At 40.2% G+C, this 13,909-nt stretch overlaps 1 pseudogene; it reads left to right on the forward strand.

Annotated features, from left to right (window-relative positions):
- The first annotated feature begins 1,351 nt into the window (after positions 1 to 1,351).
- Positions 1,352 to 1,785, forward strand: LOC100344066 (large ribosomal subunit protein uL24 pseudogene; annotated as a pseudogene).
- Positions 1,786 to 13,909: the final 12,124 nt, after the last annotated feature.

The raw sequence follows: 13,909 nt of genomic DNA on the forward strand, positions 1-13,909 counted from the left end.
AGCTAAAGGAAAGCCATGATACTAACTTGCTAGTTTTATTTTTGTTTTAAATCATTTATGCTGGTTACCTACTCTAAAAGCACATTATTTGTCAGATATTACTGTGTTAAAAATCTAGTTAGAAAGAATAATACCATGAAATTAGCCCTTTATCTTTGTGACATATATTAAAATGCAGTCACCTTATCAATTATAAGTACATAGTTATAATCATTATTTCAAATTATACTTAATTTCTTTCTATGGGGAAAAAACCTATATGCATAACAAATCATCAATAGAAAATTAAAGAAGTAAACAACAGCTTGCTAAATAAATAACATAAAGCAATTTTCCACCAAAGCCTCAGTAATTACTTCATGGAACAGGCTGTCCTTAATAAAACAATTAATTAATTTTTCCAAATGAATTATGCAGGCCAATATTTTTTCTTCATTAATGTTTTGTTGAAATCATTAAGTTTTATTAATGAATAACAAAGAAGGAATTGGGTCTTTATTCTAACTGATATATATTAATGTGCTTCGCTTGAGCTAAATGTATTTCTAGTATGTAATCAAATTTGAATCAATCACGTCAGTTTGCCAGGCAAATGTCCATTTGGAGTTGCAGCTGCCTCATGTAGATGGCTCTTCACGAAGAAGATAAAGAAAGTGACCCAGAAGACTCTGTGGTTCTGCCAAGTAGCACATCAATTCTTAATTGCAATCCGGTTGATTTTCTAAAGGAAGCAACTACTGCCTCACACCGAAGTGTATTATTTGATCCTAATTATGATGAATTTGGATAAAAGCTTAACATTCATCAGTGTAAACTAAGTGATGATTAGCTGAGATGCCAGTGCCTTTTCCAAAGAAGCAAAAGGACGGATAAAGTAATGCTAATCTTAGTTCTGCAAGAGGGTAGACACAGGGGGGTATCGCTGCTCAATTTTCACATAATGTGTGCCCTGGAGTTAGTTATTCAGAGTGTCTGGGGAGGCAGTGGATGAGGATTTGCCTGGGAGGTGATTGTAACCCACCCCCATCTGTTCTTGGGCACAGTGGCTCTTGTACTCAAGGACCCTGAGATTCTTTGCCAGCCAGCTATTAGCCAGGGAGGGGGTTTGGGGTGGTTTCTTTTCATCCATAGCTCAGAGACCACAGATGGAGAAGGGAAGAGGGACAGGGGATTTGGGGACTCAGGAAACCAGAGCTGGAGGAGAGGAAGCTTATGGAGATAGGAGTCAAATCTAGGAATTGTAGTTTCATAAATAGCTGTTCATGGTAAAGTTTTTTCAGAACTTCCAAACCACGCTCGCCTATCTGAGGACTTTTTGGGACCTGAGAACGGTGCAGCATTTCCAGCCAAAATGAAGTTCAATCCCTTTGTGACTTCTGGCCAGAGCAAGAACCAAAAAAGGCATCTCAATGCCCCTTCCCACATTTGGCAGAAGATTATGTCTTCCCCTCTTTCCAAAGAGCTGAGACAGTGAAACGTGTCATCTGTGCCTACCCAAAAAGATGATGAAGTCCAAGTTGTGCAAGGACACTACAAGGGTCAGCAAATTGACACAGCAGTCCAGGTTTACAGGAAGAAGCACATCATCCACACTGAACAGGTGCAGTGAGAAAAGGCCAATGGACAACGGTCCATGTGGGCATTAGCCCCAGCAACATGGTCATCACTAGGCTAAAACTGGACGAAGACTGCAAAAAGATCCTTGAAAGGAAAGCCAAGTCTGGTCAAGTAGGAAAGGAGAAAGGTAAATCTAAGGAAGAAACAGTTGAGGAGATGCAAGAATAAAATAATAGTATATATATATATATATACACACACACACACACACATATAAACTTTCATTAAAAACTGCTGAAATACAAAAAAAGAAAGAAAAAAGAAAGTGTCTGGGAAGAATAGCAAAGTTTATCTTGTTTAGGTATCATTGCTGTTACCTGGAAAAAAAGTTGGCTACCTAGTTACCTGACATGGGAACATCATGACTTATAGTCTCACTACTGAGGCAAATTGGGCCAAATCCTTTGGGATTCATGGAATGCCTGAACAGGAAGGCATTCGTTGAGATATCTGTATTTGTCAATGGTTATGCCTTAAGTGCCACTTACTAATAGCTCAAATATTTCTTTAGTTGGTAGTTAAAATAAAGCCAATAGGTTTAATGCACTTTTGAAAATTTCATTTTTTTGTGCACATAGGGGAATTTATTCCAAAATGTCTATGGAAAGTCACAGACCTCCAAACAGCTAAAGCAATACTGAAAAAGAAAAATAAAGTGGAAGAAATTACTATTAACTTTCCTGTACAGTTTTAGAAATGATAATCATATGGTATTGATGGAAGTAGAAGCATATGTATCAGTGGATCAGAATGGAAGACACAGAAATATACCCAGAAAAATATGTTCAACTGATTCTTGACAAAAAATCACAATCAAGTCAATAGAGAGAAGATAGCCCTTTCAACAAACTGTGTTAGAATTCTTGAACACTCATGAAAGCAAAACCTAACCAAACAATTTGACCTAAAAGACATATCTGTTACAAACATTAACTCAAAATGTATATAAAGTTTAATCTAAAATGTAAAACTATGGGGCATGAGCCAAAGGATGGAATATCTCTACTTATGTATCTTTCTTTTTTTTCCCCTCCCTCTCTCTCATTTTCTACTTTCAAACACATAAAAATGATAAATAAAATTTAAAAATGCTACAACCATCTGTAAAACCATTTGATAATTTCTTATAAAACCGAACATGCAACTTCCATGTTGCTCAGCAGTTATGCTCCTGGGGGATTTATTCTAGAGAAATAGATGTTAGAATCAGCAGAGGGGCCGGCGCCACGGCTCAATAGGCTAATCCTCTGCCTTGCAGTGCCGGCACACCAGGTTCTAGTTCTGGTCAGGGCACCGGATTCTGTCCCAGTTGTCCCTCTTCCAGTCCAGCTCTCTGCTATGACCCAGGAGTGCAGTGGAGGATGACCCAAGTGCTTGGGCCCTGCACCCACACGGGAGACCAGGAGAAGCAACTGGCTCCCGGCTTCAGATCAGTGTGGTGTGCCGGCCGCAGCATGCCGGCCACAGCGTGCCGGCCGCAGCGGCCATTGGAGGGTGAACCAACGGTAAAGGAAGACCTTTCTCTCTGTCTCTCTCTCACTGTCCACTCTGCCTGTCAAAAATAAAAAAAAAATAAAAAAAGAATCAGCATAGGTATTTTCAGCAGGTAAATAATTAAGCAAGTATGGCACATAAATACCAAAGAATACTACTTGGCAATAAAATGGAATGAAATTCTAATAAATGCAGCCATTTATAAGAATCCTAGAAAATTATTCTCAGTAGAAAAAAAATTGATAATTCAAAAAGTTAGGAGTGAATGTTGTGGCACAGCAGGTTAAGCCGCCACTAAGGATGCCAACATCATGGTTCAAGCGCCAGCTACCCTACTTCTGATACAGCTTCCTGTTAACGCATAGGCTAATCATATCAAGTATGAGTTCCTGCTACCCATATTCAAGACCTGTAAGGAGTTTCAGGGTCTTATCTTGGCCTGGTCCATCTTTGGCTGCTGCATGTATTTGAACCAATGAATGACAGATTCTCATTCTCTCTCACTCTCTTGCTCTCTCTCTCATTCTCTCTTTCTCTCCCTCTGTCTCTCTCTTCCTGCCATGTTGCTTTTCAAATAAATAAAAATAAGCAAATACACATTAAAAAGTTATATAATGTATGATTTCATTTATTGTGTATAAAAAGAGAAAGAGAGAGAGAGGTCTTCCTTCCTTTGGTTCACCCCCCAAATGGCCGCCATGGCCGGCGTGCTGTGACCGGCTCACTGTGCCGATCTGAAGCCAGGACCCATGTGCTTCCTCCTAGTCTCCCATGCGGGTGCAGGGCCCAAGCACTTGGGCCATTCTCCACTGCCCTCCTGGGCCACAGCAGAGAGCTGGCCTGGAAGAGGAGCAACCAAGACAGAATCCGGTGCCCCAACCGGGACTAGAACCTGGAGTGCCAGTGCTGCAGGCGGAGGATTAGCCAAGTGAGCCGTGGCACAGGCCAATGTATAATGTTTTAAAATCATAAAATTTTAGAGATGGAGAGCAGATTAATGGCTTCCAGGGATTTGGGATGGCAATAGAGAAAAACAGATTGGGATGTAGTTTTTTTAAAATTTTTTTTTCACTTTTATTTAATAAATATAAATTTCCAAAGTACAGCTTATGGATTACAATGGCTCCCCCTGCTCCATAACTTCCTTCCCACCTGCAACCCTCCCCTTTCCCACTCCCTCTCCCCTTCCATTCACATCAAGATTCATTTTCAAATCTCTTTATATACAGAAGATCAGTTTAGTATATATTAAGTAAAGATTTCAACAGTTTGCACCCACATAGCAACACAAGGTGAAAAATACTGTTTAAGTAATAGCTATAGCATTAAATCACATGTAGTTTTTAAGGGACAACTCAAGGAACCTTTGAGGTGTTGGAAGTGTTCAATGTTTGATTTTTGCCTGCACTTAAAACTACTCAGGTAATAATATTGTATAGAACTTATATACAAAAATGAGTAGTAGCAAGAGTGAGAAAATTTGAACAAAAATGGTGGATGGGATAAATGTCAATATCTTAATTGTGATAGTTCATTCTAGATTTGCAAAATGTTATTATTTGGGGGAATTAGGAAAAGTGTGAAAGAGAGTTCTTTGAATTATTTCTTACAGTTGGCTATGGATTTACAATTATATCAAAAAACTTCAATTAAGTCCCAGAAAAATTAATTGGAAAAAACTGGAGTATGATTGAATTATATACCATCTATTAAATAGTTGTGTCAAAGCTTAGCATCAGTGTACACACCAGTTAATTAAGATGTCTATCTATATATAGGGACTCTCTAACATTGACTCAAATAGCTGTACTCTGAGTGCCTAATGACTGCTTTAATTGTTACTAAAGGATATCTTTCTATGCTTCTCCTCTTTGACCCTTTATCTTTTGCTTGATTCTGTACTACTTGAATTCTCAAGTGTTTTCCTGATGACCTACATATTTTTTACATGGTCCAGTCTCTTTCTTTTATCAAGGTTATGAAATCTACAAGAGCTTTAATTACCTCAAATTAAAAAAACTAGATCTCCATTAATAATGTTCTTATAACTCATGCTTAATAATTAATATGCATATATCTGATGCCCACATGATTTGGAGGAGCATATCTCCTTGCCTTCTACCTTTCTCCCTATGTTCTGTCTCTCCCAGGCCATTATTAATATTTCATTTTGTGACAAAAGATAGCATCTTTTTGGAATTACGCTGCCAATTTGAGTCTTATTTGTGTGAGTAACAATGTATGCTTCATATAATTTTGTTGACATGATTTGGCAAGAAACAAATATGAATTTGACCAAATTTCTTTTTTCTGTATTTACAGAGGCCAATTAATAAACAATATCATGAAGTTATTTAATTAGGTGAATGGGCTAGATGCTAGAAATCAAACACACAGTATGTTTCTAAAATGATTGGTTTATGTAGAACAAAATATATGCTAGATGATTAGCTTGGTAAATAGCTAAAACCCTTCCTTTGGAAGGAAAGATGGTGACCCTACCCAGGTAGAGTAGCACGAGGAGGAAGAGCTGTTTACTGACACTAATGCACCAATATTTACTGGCACCCATTTCTTTAAGCAAAAGCTAAATACTTAGATTCTAGGATGTCTTATTTTGAAACAGATCCCTGAAACAATAATCATGGTGCATCATTAAAGTTTTCCCAGGTTTTACACACTCCCATAGCATGCCATATTCAATCCTTCAATCTTTTTTGGGAGAAAAGAAAAAGTTCTTAATCCCCTGGCATTCCTGTCTGAATGCTTCCCTAGTGGGCAGACTTCATTGCTGACTTTTCCCTTGCTAGGTTTTGCCTGCAGTATGGGAGCTCTGTATCTCTTTTCATCTTACTCTCTTCAGAGCAGGCTGGCATTCTTTGAATCAACAGGAGCTCCTCAGTCCACAGAGGTGGCTACAATGCTATTGACAGTTTTCAGTTTTCTGTATTCTTCAGAAAGAAACTTCAGCATGTCTCATCAGTACAACTTTCTATTTTCCAGCTTTGTAGTCCTGTAATGATGCGTCATACGTTTTTAATGATGGGGCACCACACAGAAGATGAGAGCATATCAAAATCAACATTACACTTCTGAAAGAGCAATGAGAGCTTTGAGGTTCATTTAGAAAAGCTTGAGCAGTTCAAGTTTGGTTGCGTTTATGTTATGACATTTATAATGACAAGCCATCTGGATGAAAAGTAAAAGTTCTGTGAATTAACCAGATGTGTCCAAATACCTAAATTTGCAGCAGAGGATACTGACTGAATTTTTATCTGAAGATAATTAGCTCCTTGCCTGACTATAAGATGACAAGATTATTATAAGCCCAATGGGATGCATCATTCAGAGGATATTTAGCCATCATCCCTTGATCGTAAAGAACTAGTAGAGGACCATGGTTAATTGGTGAAGTGTGAGACTTTGGCAGTTGGGCAGTACTTTGCTTGGATCCCACTTTTTCACCACTTAAGTGGGCATCTTTGGACAAATTATGAAATTTTGCTGCTCAGATTATGAAAATTTGTAGCACAAAGATTTTAATCATGCCTACTTTCTACAGTTGATCTGAAGGTCAAATGAGGTAACATGTCTATAATCCAGCATAAAGTAAATGTTAAATAAATATTAGGGCCAGCGCCGCGGCTCAATAGGCTAATCCTCCGCTTTGTGGCACCGGCACACCAAGTTCTAGTCCCGGTCGGGGCGCCGGATTCTGTCCCGGTTGCCCCTCTTCCAGGCCAGCTCTCTGCTATGGGCCGGGAGTTCAGTGGCAGATGGCCCAAGTCCTTGGGCCCTGCACCCGCATGGGAGACCAGGAGAAACACCTGGCTCCTGGCTTCGGATCAGTGCAATGCGCCGGCCACAGCGCGCTGGCTGCAGCGACCATTGGAGGGTGAACCAACGGCAAAGGAAGACCTTTCTCTCTGTCTCTCTGTCTCTCTCTCACTGTCCACTCTGCCTGTAAAAAAAAAAAAATTAGGTATCACTATTGCATTATATAATACTTGATAATTTATGGACATCTTACTGGTTTATGTATTTACTATACTATATTATTGTTGTACTATAGAGTGTACTTCTCATAAAAACAAAAGTTTAAAGTGATAATGGATTAGATGAGTGGTTCTGAGTGCTGAACAGGTAGTAAAACACCCTAGGAATCTTTTTAAAATTGTAGATTCCTGGGCTTCGCTTTTGACCAATCAAGTCAGAATTTCCAGGAGTAGCACCTGGCGTCAAAAAGTATTCCCCAAGTGATTGTCATATGCAGCAAGTTGTGGGAACCCGGGCTTGGATTACTACAGCAGCAGTGAGAATCACAGAGGCAGTGAAGTTGAGACATTGTGAGGAGGGAACTGTAGAGCAGTGTTTCTTAAGCTTCACTGTGTAGAAGAATAACCCGAGGATTCCGAGTCAGTTGGTACAGGGGAAGGCCTGTAATTCTGTATTTATTTTAAGAAATAATTGACTTCTTTATTTCATTTACTTTAAAGCTATAGAGACAGACATAGAGAGGTAGAGAGACATACTGACAGAGAGGCTGATCCAGGCCAAAGCCAGGAACCCAAAACTCAATCTGGGTCAGCCATGTGAGTGACAAGGATGCAAATCCTCAAGGCATAACTTACTGCCTCCCAGGATTCACTTTTATCACAAAGTGATTAAATCACAAAGTGATTTTTGGCTATGAACCTTGTGATGAGTGAGAAATGAAATTTTTGTCTCCCCTGCATTGCCAGGTCTGAGAAGTACTGATTTATAGGCACTGGAACTTTGTGTAATCTGTACAACTTGAAAAAAAACAAAGCAAAACATGAAATTCCTATGTTAACAGGTTAGCAGATTTCTTTATATATATATATATATATATATGTAAATATATATAACCATTGAAATATCTAGCAATACTATTTTAATTATTTAAATTAATTTATTTGGAAGCAGAGTGACAGAGAAAAAAGAAGAGGTGAAGAGAGAAAGAGATTTTCCATTCACTGGTTCACTCTTCAAATGATGACAATCATCAGGGTTGGATCAGGCCAAAGCCAAGAGCCTGGAACTCCATCCAGGTCTTGCACATGGGTAGCAGGGTCCCAAGCACTTGGACCATGTTTTACTGCCTTCCCAGGTACATTAGCAAGCAACTGATTTGGAAGCTGAGCAGCTGGGACTGGAAACTTCCTTCAATATGGAATGCCAGCATCACAGGTGGCAGCTTAACTTGCTGTGCCACAGTGCTACCCATGGAATGCTGTTTCTATAATGTCACAGAGACATATTGAAAGAAGAAAGAATGATCACAGGCAGAAAGTTTAGGGCTACAATAACCCTGAGAGGGAGATGCAGATTAATAGAGAAGATAGAAATGAAGGCAGTGTCTAGAAATAATGTCATAGGACAAAGAGATCTAAGAAGCACAGACTGTAAAGATATTAGCATCAAACCGGAAATACCTGGAAGAGTGACCTGGAAACTGCACCTGGGATGGGTCTCTGAGGGTCAAATGATTTTTTTTAAAGATTTATTTATTTATTTATTTGAATGACAGAGTTACAGAGAGGCAGAGGAAGAGAGGGAGAGAGAGAGAGAGAGAGAGAAAGGTCTTCCATCCATGGTTCACTCCCCAGATGGCCACAATTACTGCCCCAGGCCATAGCAGAGAGCTGGATTGGAAGTGGGGCAGCTAGGACTCGAACCTGCACCCATATGGGTTATAGGCACTTCAGGCAGCAGCTTTACCCTCTATGCCACAGCACTGGCTCTGATCAAATGATTTCACTTGCATATTTATAATGAGGAGGGAGAGTTAGCTTGGGGTGTCAGGTAACTTTTATGTCTATGTCAAAGACTTGAAGTTACGTCGAAACTACAGATGGAAGTAACCTTGCTTTCATCAAGAATTCAAGCAATAACCTAGCCCTGGTACAGTTAAATCATATCAGATATGAGAAAGACAAATTTTCCAAACACTTAGAATATGACTGTTTCTTAGCAATTTTCCAACAAGTATTTCATTTCTGCCGTATATGTCTTCTAAATTAACAAAAGGTAAATCTTTTACTGTTGGTGACAATCCTCTTACTGAAGGAGTAGTAAAATATGCTAAGTATTAGACTGAATTCTAAAGTGAAAATCAAATAGCAAAACTTCCTGCATTCCCCTGAATAACCTTGTCATCTATAGACTAGGAAGAAACTTTCTTTTAAAGGGGATTTGACATACCCAGTTTGTTTTGACTGGCAAATAGTGTTTGAAACACTGGAGTATGAATGACAAACAGCTTCTCCTATCAGGGTGTGATGATTGTATTAGTTCTAGTGTTGAGATGTGGATGGTTCAAGTGAAGTTATATATAAACTTCTACTCTGGCAGAAGTTTGTGATCACTGATTATTTTTAGTTTGTTTCTACTATGGAAATAGATGAACCATCAATCAGTTGCTGAAGTTGAAAGATCACTGTAGTTTAGACACAAGTTTACTAAGTCCTAATGACCATTTAAAACTACCAAATGAAACTTTCATGAACAATTGTTTAGTCTCAGCAATATAAAAGACAAGAAAGTATGATCAACTGGACAGAGTTAATTCAGGGCAGAAATAATTGAATCCAGTTTTGTTCAACATCAATTTTGGTAGTTTTAAGTCAAAATTCTTAAAATTAAAAATTAGAAAGTGTTTAAATTTGTTTTATGTTCCCTTAGTAGCAATGTTACAGCTTATTAAAGATAGATAAAATTAGTTCTTACAATTACTCTATATTTATCACAGTAATTATGCACTGGCTATTGTGTTTACTGTTGCATTAATTTGATTATACATGCCTTAGGCTGGCTTAATGAAATACTTATTTGTTGGTAAAGACACCTTTAGTATGAGTATATTGAAACGTCACAATTTGTTATAATGCTAATCTATAATCATTATAAGGTGAAAAGTCAGGGATGGTGTTATGTTGCACAGGCTAAACTGCTACTTGGGACTCCTGCATCCCATATTGGAATGCCTGTGATCGAATCCTATCTCCACTTCTAATCTAGCTTCCTGCTAACCCTATCCTGGGAGGCAACAAATGATTTCTCAGGTAATGATGGAGACCCAGATGAACTTCCTGGCTCCTGGCTTCCTCCTGACCCAGCTCTAGGTATTGTGAGCATTTATGAGATGAAAAAGCAGAGGGAAAGTATCTCTCTGTGTGTTTTCTTTCTCTTGCTCTGCCTTTCAAATAAATGCAAATACTGAAATGACAAGATGCTACTATATTCGTGTATTGGTTTAAATGAAGATGAGAATATGTCTGAAACATGAACAGCAGACAGAACAGTAGGAGGTTGAGAGTCATGATAAGAAATTTGCATAAAAGATTTATTAAATTATTATTTGGAAAGTATAGGTATAGTTAGACATACAGAGATCTTTCATCTACTGATTCACTCCCCAAATGCCCACAACAGTCAAGGCTGGGCCAGGCAAAAGCTGGGAGCCAGGAATTCAATGTGTATCTTGAACAGGGATCTAAGCTCTTGAACCTGTTGGCTCCCAAGGTGAACATTAGCAGGAAGCTGGAGTTGGGAGCAGAGTCAAGACTCAAATCCAGTCACTCTGATATGGGATGTGGGCATCCTAAGCTGAGTCTTAAGAATACACCTGCACCAGGATTATGCATTTATTCATAATTTATTGAGATGATATTGACAGGTTTTGAGAAAGTAAAGGTAACAACATGATTAATTTTAAAGAGACCATTTGTTTTTTTTGAGAAAGAGAGAAGGAGGAGTGAGATCAATGTAGAAAAACTGAGACTGTTGTTAACCCAGGCTCAGAGGGCAAGAGAGAAAGATGTGTGGAACCTACAGCTTTATTATAAAGGCAGAATGAAACGAACAGGTAACAGAAGGAATGTGATGGCTGATTTTGGTCCACAGGAGTCGTGATATTTGACCCAGCAATATTCTAGGTGTATCTGTGAAGATGTTTTTGGGTGAGATTAGCATTTAAATTACAGACTGAGCAAAGCAAATTTCCCTTCCCAATTATGGGTGACCCTCATCCACTCAGTTGAAGGCCAGAATGAAAATAAAAGGCCCACCCCTCCCAAGAGAGAGAGAATTCATTCTGCCTGGCAGGGCTCAGACTGGGACATCAGCTTTTTGCTGCCTTCAGACTCAAACTGTAACATCAGCTTTTCCTAGGTTTGGGCCTTAGGAATGGAGCTAAACTGTCAACTCTCCTGGGTTTCCAGCTTGCTGACTCAACCTGCAAATCTGGGAACTTGCTGGCCTCCGTAATTTTGTGAGCCAATTACATGCACTCAGGATTCTCTAGAGAAACAGGCGCAATAGCATGTATGCACAGTTGGGACTGTCATATCTGCAAGGTTCTGCATCTGCAGATTCAATCAAGTGTGGAATGACAATGTTTAAAAAATTTTGCATCTGCACTGAACATATTTTTTCTTTTAAATTTTGAATTATTTATTTAATTTTTTGGAAGGCAGGAAGAAACAGAGACAGGAAAACAAACAGATCTCCCATCTGCTACTTCACCACACCCCCAACACCCCCACCCTGCCTCCAAATGCCTGTGACAGCTGGAGCTAGGCCAAGCTGAAGCCAGGAGTCAGGAACTCCATCCAGATTTTTCATGCGAATGGCAGGGACCAAGCACTTGAGCCACTACCTGTTGCTTTCCAAGTTGTGCATTGGAAAGAAGCTGGAATCAAGAGCAGAGTCAGGACTTGAACTTAATTACTACGCCTAAAACTTGTCTTCCACACTCTTTTCTCATTATTTCCTAAACAAAATAGCAATTTAACAACTATTCACATGGTATTTGTGTTTTTATTATATATTATAAGTAATCTAGAGATGATTTAACAGATAGGAGGATTATATACATATAGAATACATGTAGAGGTTATATGCAAATGCTATAAATATTGCACCATTTTCTATAAGATATGTGAATGTCTGCAGATTTTAGTATCTGCAGAGGTCCTGGTGCTAACCCTCAGAGACTACAGAAGACAAATATACTTGCACATCCTATTGCTTCTGTTTCTCTGGAGAATTCTGACTAACATCAGCAATAATCTGGAATGTGTTTCTCTGTTTGGTAAGTCATGTCTAAATTTGCTCTCTCTACTGACCTAATTTATTATTAGGTTCAGCATCTTAAAGTGTAGTGTCTCTGGGTATACAGCTTTGCAAAATATCACAGACCCACGTACTTGGGTTTTAAGATAAGAAAAAAATACCCTGTGCTTTACCTGTCTCTTGAAAGCAGAGGTCACCACAAGAAATCATTGACTCCACTTGTTTGCCATCATAGAGGGAACTGCATGTTACAGAAGTGAAGGTGGTTTGTGTGTGATGTTATTAATCTTTATGAGTCTGACGAGCACCAAAATTCAAGAGAATAAAACTAAGTGTCTAAAGAAGGTGGGGGAAAGAATCTGTGCCATCCATGATTTTTATACATTCTGCCCATTTGGAGTCTTTAATTTGGCTGCATCCCACTTGGTGACACGCCTAGAAAAAACGAACATAACTCAGACATTTTTACTTTGAATGCCTCAGTCACTATTTGTGGGGAGCAGCTCGGACTAGACTAAGTTACTGGAATTAAGACTTATTCTATGCATCTGCTCTCCTCTGTGGGGAGCAGCTCGGACTAGACTAAGTTACTGGAATTAGGACTTATTCTATGCATCTGCTCTCCCACAATATGGCGCTGGGAGAGAAGTAAACAGCTTCCGCACAGCTGCCTCCAGTTCAACCAATTAACTGTAGGACTTGCTCCTGATTGGAGAGCAGCGTACTTGGCGTGTGGGCAGCCGAGTTAGGATTGGCGGAGGAGGACTATAAAGGAGGAGAGAGACGGCATGCACCAGGAACATCTATGGGGAACATCTAGCTGAAGGAACACCTGTGCAGCCCCCCGAGACGAGCCGGCCGGCGGTGTGCCGCTCCCCTGCGGAAGTGGGGAATGCGGCCAGGGGGAACTGCCCTTCCACGGAGGTGGAAGGGATAGTAGCCAACCCGGGAAGAACCAGCAGCAAACCCGGGGAGGGCCGAGCAGACGAAAGAACAGCGCAGGGTCCTGTGTCGTTCCCCCATGAAGACGGGGAGCGACATAATGGTGCCGTGACTCGGATATGAAGCCTAGGCAGGGCTTAGTGTCGTTCCTCCACGAAGAGGGGGAGCGACATAATGGTGCCGTGACTCGGATATGAAGCCTAGGCAGGGCTTAGTGTCGTTCCTCCACGAAGAGGGGGAGCGACATAATGGTGCCGTGACTCGGATATGAAGCCTAGGCAGGGTTTAGTGTCGTTCCTCCACGAAGAGGGGGAGCGACATAATGGTGCCGTGACTCGGATATGAAACTTAGGAGGGAAGAAACGGGAAGAAGCAGGAAAATACTGGAGAGAGAGACTAGCGAAGAGCCTAGGGGAAAGCCGGACGAGAAAGGTGCCGGAAGAAGCTATTGAAAGCCTAGGCATAGACTTGGATACGGACTGTGGGAAAGAAGTTAGGATTGAAAGCGAAAGTGAAAGCTTTCATAGACTCGGATGCGGACTATGGCGGGGAAGCTAGGAGATTGAAAGCGAAAGTGAAACCTGGAGGAGGCTTGGACTCGGATACGGACTGTGGGGAGTAGCCAGGAGAAATGAGAGGAATATTGTTGGAAGAAAACTTAAGGAAACATACCGGATAGAGAGAAATGTTAGGGAGGATGAAGCCGCGAGTGCAGGCCAAGCCATCTTGGAATTCTTCAAGTCACCCCGGGGAGCAAGAG

The sequence above is a fragment of the Oryctolagus cuniculus genome, chromosome 10, assembly GCF_051225735.1.
Source record: "Oryctolagus cuniculus isolate XC-2025 breed Fujian yellow rabbit chromosome 10, ASM5122573v1, whole genome shotgun sequence".
NCBI lineage: Eukaryota > Metazoa > Chordata > Mammalia > Lagomorpha > Leporidae > Oryctolagus > Oryctolagus cuniculus.